The sequence below is a fragment of the Tachypleus tridentatus genome, chromosome 2 (assembly GCF_004210375.1).
Source record: "Tachypleus tridentatus isolate NWPU-2018 chromosome 2, ASM421037v1, whole genome shotgun sequence".
Taxonomy (NCBI): Eukaryota; Metazoa; Arthropoda; class Merostomata; order Xiphosura; family Limulidae; genus Tachypleus; species Tachypleus tridentatus.
This window is the reverse complement of record NC_134826.1, coordinates 12,836,617-12,842,616: the sequence shown is the minus strand read 5'-3', so window position 1 is coordinate 12,842,616 and position 6,000 is coordinate 12,836,617.

The following is a 6,000-nucleotide window of genomic DNA, read 5'->3' as shown; positions in this document are numbered from 1 at the left end:
AAATGTTAACCTGTCCAATGTAGTTCATAGTAATCAACATACTGATTCAATCACTTGTTATAATGTTAACCTGTCCAATGTAGTTCATAGTAATCAACATACTGATTCACTCTCTTGTTATAATGTTAACCTGTCCAATGTATTTCATAGTAATCAACATACTGATTCAATCTCTTGTTATAATGTTAATCTGTCCAATGTATTTCATAGTAATCAACATACTGATTCAATCACTTGTTATAATGTTAACCTGTCCAATGTATTTCATAGTAATCAACATACTGATTCAATCACTTGTTATAATGTTAACCTGTCCAATGTATTTAATAGTAATCAACATACTGATTCATTCTCTTGTTAGAATGTTAACCTGTCTAATGTAGTTCATAGTAATCAACATACTGATTCAATCACTTGTTATAATGTTAACCTGTCCAATGTAGTTCATAGTAATCAATATACTGATTCAATCACTTGTTATAATGTTAACCTGTCCAATGTAGTTCATAGTAATCAACATACTGATTCAATCACTTGTTATTATGTTAACCTGTCCATTGTAGTTCATAGTAATCAATATACTGATTCAATCTCTTGTTATAATGTTAACCTGTCCAATGTATTTCATAGTAATCAACATACTGATTCACTCTCTTGTTATAATGTTAACCTGTCCAATGTATTTCATAGTAATCAACATACTGATTCACTCTCTTGTTATAATGTTAACCTGTCCAATGTATTTCATAGTAATCAACATACTGATTCAATCACTTGTTATAATGTTAACCTGTCCAATGTAGTTCATAGTAATCAACATACTGATTCAATCACTTGTTATAATGTTAACCTGTCCAATGTATTTCAAAGTAATCAACATACTGATTCACTCTCTTGTTATAATGTTAACCTGTCCAATGTATTTCATAGTAATCAACATACTGATTCAATCACTTGTTATAATGTTAACCTGTCCAATGTATTTCATAGTAATCAACATACTGATTCATTCTCTTGTTATAATGTTAACCTGTCCATTGTAGTTCATAGTAATCAATATACTGATTCAATCTCTTGTTATAATGTTAACCTGTCCAATGTATTTCATAGTAATCAACATACTGATTCAATTACTTGTTAAAATGTTAACCTGTCCAATGTAGTTCATAGTAATCAACATACTGATTCAATTACTTGTTATAATGTTAACCTGTCTAATGTAGTTCATAGTAATCAACATACTGATTCACTCTATTGTTATAATGTTAACCTGTCCAATGTATTTCATAGTAATCAACATACTGATTCAATCTCTTGTTATAATGTTAATCTGTCCAATGTATTTCATAGTAATCAACATACTGATTCAATCACTTGTTATAATGTTAACCTGTCCAATGTATTTCATAGTAATCAACATACTGATTCAATCACTTGTTATAATGTTAACCTGTCCAATGTATTTAATAGTAATCAACATACTGATTCATTCTCTTGTTAGAATGTTAACCTGTCTAATGTAGTTCATAGTAATCAACATACTGATCCAATCACTTGTTATAATGTTAACCTGTCCAATGTAGTTCATAGTAATCAATATACTGATTCAATCACTTGTTATAATGTTAACCTGTCCAATGTAGTTCATAGTAATCAACATACTGATTCAATCACTTGTTATAATGTTAACCTGTCCATTGTAGTTCATAGTAATCAATATACTGATTCAATCTCTTGTTATAATGTTAACCTGTCCAATGTATTTCATAGTAATCAACATACTGATTCAATCACTTGTTATAATGTTAACCTGTCCAATGTAGTTCATAGTAATCAACATACTGATTCAATCACTTGTTATAATGTTAACCTGTCCAATGTAGTTCATAGTAATCAACATACTGATTCACTCTCTTGTTATAATGTTAACCTGTCCAATGTATTTCAAAGTAATCAACATACTGATTCACTCTCTTGTTATAATGTTAACCTGTCCAATGTATTTCATAGTAATCAACATACTGATTCAATCACTTGTTATAATGTTAACCTGTCCAATGTATTTCATAGTAATCAACATACTGATTCAATCACTTGTTATAATGTTAACCTGTCCAATGTATTTCATAGTAATCAACATACTGATTCACTCTCTTGTTATAATGTTAACCTGTCCAATGTAGTTCATAGTAATCAACATACTGATTCACTCTCTTGTTATAATGTTAACCTGTCCAATGTATTTCATAGTAATCAACATACTGATTCAATCACTTGTTATAATGTTAACCTGTCCAATGTAGTTCATAGTAATCAATATACTGATTCAATCACTTGTTATAATGTTAACCTGTCCAATGTAGTTCATAGTAATCAATATACTGATTCAATCACTTGTTATAATGTTAACCTGTCCAATGTAGTTCATAGTAATCAACATACTGATTCAATCACTTGTTATAATGTTAACCTGTCCAATGTAGTTCATAGTAATCAACATACTGATTCAATCACTTGTTATAATGTTAACCTGTCCAATGTAGTTCATAGTAATCAACATACTGATTCAATCACTTGTTATAATGTTAACCTGTCCAATGTAGTTCATAGTAATCAACATACTGATTCAATCACTTGTTATAATGTTAACCTGTCCAATGTAGTTCATAGTAATCAACATACTGATTCACTCTCTTGTTATAATGTTAACCTGTCCAATGTATTTCATAGTAATCAACATACTGATTCAATCTCTTGTTATAATGTTAACCTGTCCAATGTATTTCATAGTAATCAACATACTTATTCAATCACTTGTTATAATGTTAACCTGTCCAATGTATTTCATAATAATCAACATACTGATTCAATTACTTGTTAAAATGTTAACCTGTCCAATGTAGTTCATAGTAATCAACATACTGATTCAATCACTTGTTATAATGTTAACCTGTCCAATGTAGTTCATAGTAATCAACATACTGATTCACTCTCTTGTTATAATGTTAACCTGTCCAATGTATTTCATAGTAATCAACATACTGATTCAATCTCTTGTTATAATGTTAATCTGTCCAATGTATTTCATAGTAATCAACATACTGATTCAATCACTTGTTATAATGTTAACCTGTCCAATGTATTTCATAGTAATCAACATACTGATTCAATCACTTGTTATAATGTTAACCTGTCCAATGTATTTAATAGTAATCAACATACTGATTCATCCTCTTGTTAGAATGTTAACCTGTCTAATGTAGTTCATAGTAATCAACATACTGATTCAATCACTTGTTATAATGTTAACCTGTCCAATGTAGTTCATAGTAATCAATATACTGATTCAATCACTTGTTATAATGTTAACCTGTCCAATGTAGTTCATAGTAATCAACATACTGATTCAATCACTTGTTATTATGTTAACCTGTCCATTGTAGTTCATAGTAATCAACATACTGATTCAATCTCTTGTTATAATGTTAACCTGTCCAATGTATTTCATAGTAATCAACATACTGATTCAATCACTTGTTATAATGTTAACCTGTCCAATGTAGTTCATAGTAATCAACATACTGATTCAATCACTTGTTATAATGTTAACCTGTCCAATGTAGTTCATAGTAATCAACATACTGATTCACTCTCTTGTTATAATGTTAACCTGTCCAATGTATTTCATAGTAATCAACATACTGATTCACTCTCTTGTTATAATGTTAACCTGTCCAATGTATTTCATAGTAATCAACATACTGATTCAATCACTTGTTATAATGTTAACCTGTCCAATGTATTTCATAGTAATCAACATACTGATTCAATCACTTGTTATAATGTTAACCTGTCCAATGTATTTCATAGTAATCAACATACTGATTCAATCTCTTGTTATAATGTTAACCTGTCCAATGTAGTTCATAGTAATCAACATACTGATTCAATCTCTTGTTATAATGTTAACCTGTCCAATGTAGTTCATAGTAATCAATATACTGATTCAATCACTTGTTATAATGTTAACCTGTCCAATGTAGTTCATAGTAATCAACATACTGATTCACTCTCTTGTTATAATGTTAACCTGTCCAATGTATTTCATAGTAATCAACATACTGATTCAATCACTTGTTATAATGTTAACCTGTCCAATGTATTTCATAGTAATCAACATACTGATTCAATCACTTGTTATAATGTTAACCTGTCCAATGTATTTCATAGTAATCAACATACTGATTCACTCTCTTGTTATAATGTTAACCTGTCCAATGTAGTTCATAGTAATCAATATACTGATTCATTCACTTGTTATAATGTTAGCCTGTCCAATGTATTTCATAGTAATCAACATACTGATTCAATCACTTCTTATAATGTTAACCTGTCCAATGTAGTTCATAGTAATCAACATACTGATTCAATCACTTGTTATAATGTTAACCTGTCCAATGTAGTTCATAGTAATCAACATACTGATTCACTCTCTTGTTATAATGTTAACCTGTCCAATGTAGTTCATAGTAATCAATATACTGATTCAATCACTTGTTATAATGTTAACCTGTCCAATGTAGTTCATAGTAATCAATATACTGATTCAATCACTTGTTATAATGTTAACTTGTCCATTGTAGTTCATAGTAATCAATATACTGATTCAATCTCTTGTTATAATGTTAACCTGTCCAATGTATTTCATAGTAATCAACATACTGATTCAATTACTTGTTATAATATTAACCTGTCCATTGTAGTTCATAGTAATCAATATACTGATTCAATCACTTGTTATAATGTTAACCTGTCCAATGTAGTTCATAGTAATCAACATACTGATTCACTCTCTTGTTATAATATTAACCTGTCCAATGTAGTTCATAGTAATCAACATACTGATTCACTCTCTTGTTATAATGTTAACCTGTCCAATGTAGTTCATAGTAATCAACATACTGATTCACTCTCTTGTTATAATGTTAACCTGTCCAATGTATTTCAAAGTATTCAACATACTGATTCAATCACTTGTTATAATTTTAACCTGTCCAATGTAGTTCATAGTAATCAACATACTGATTCAATCACTTGTTATAATGTTAACCTGTCCAATGTAGTTCATAGTAATCAACATACTGATTCAATCTCTTGTTATAATGTTAACCTGTCCAATGTAGTTCATAGTAATCAACATACTGATTCAATCACTTGTTATAATGTTAACCTGTCCAATGTATTTCATAGTAATCAACATACTGATTCACTCTCTTGTTATAATGTTAACCTGTCCAATGTATTTCATAGTAATCAACATACTGATTCAATCACTTGTTATAATGTTAACCTGTCCAATGTATTTCATAGTAATCAACATACTGATTCAATCACTTGTTATAATGTTAACCTGTCCAATGTATTTCATAGTAATCAACATACTGATTCAATCACTTGTTATAATGTTAACCTGTCCAATGTATTTAATAGTAATCAACATACTGATTCATTCTCTTGTTAGAATGTTAACCTGTCTAATGTAGTTCATAGTAATCAACATACTGATCCAATCACTTGTTATAATGTTAACCTGTCCAATTTTTGTTCATAGTAATCAATATACTGATTCAATCACTTGTTATAATGTTAACCTGTCCAATGTAGTTCATAGTAATCAACATACTGATTCAATCACTTGTTATTATGTTAACCTGTCCATTGTAGTTCATAGTAATCAATATACTGATTCGATCTCTTGTTATAATGTTAACCTGTCCAATGTATTTCGTAGGAATCAACATACTGATTCAATCACTTCTTATAATGTTAACCTGTCCAATGTAGTTCATAGTAATCAACATACTGATTCAATCACTTGTTATAATGTTAACCTGTCCAATGTAGTTCATAGTAATCAACATACTGATTCACTCTCTCGTTATAATGTTAACCTGTCCAATGTAGTTCATAGTAATCAGCATACTGATTCAATCACTTGTT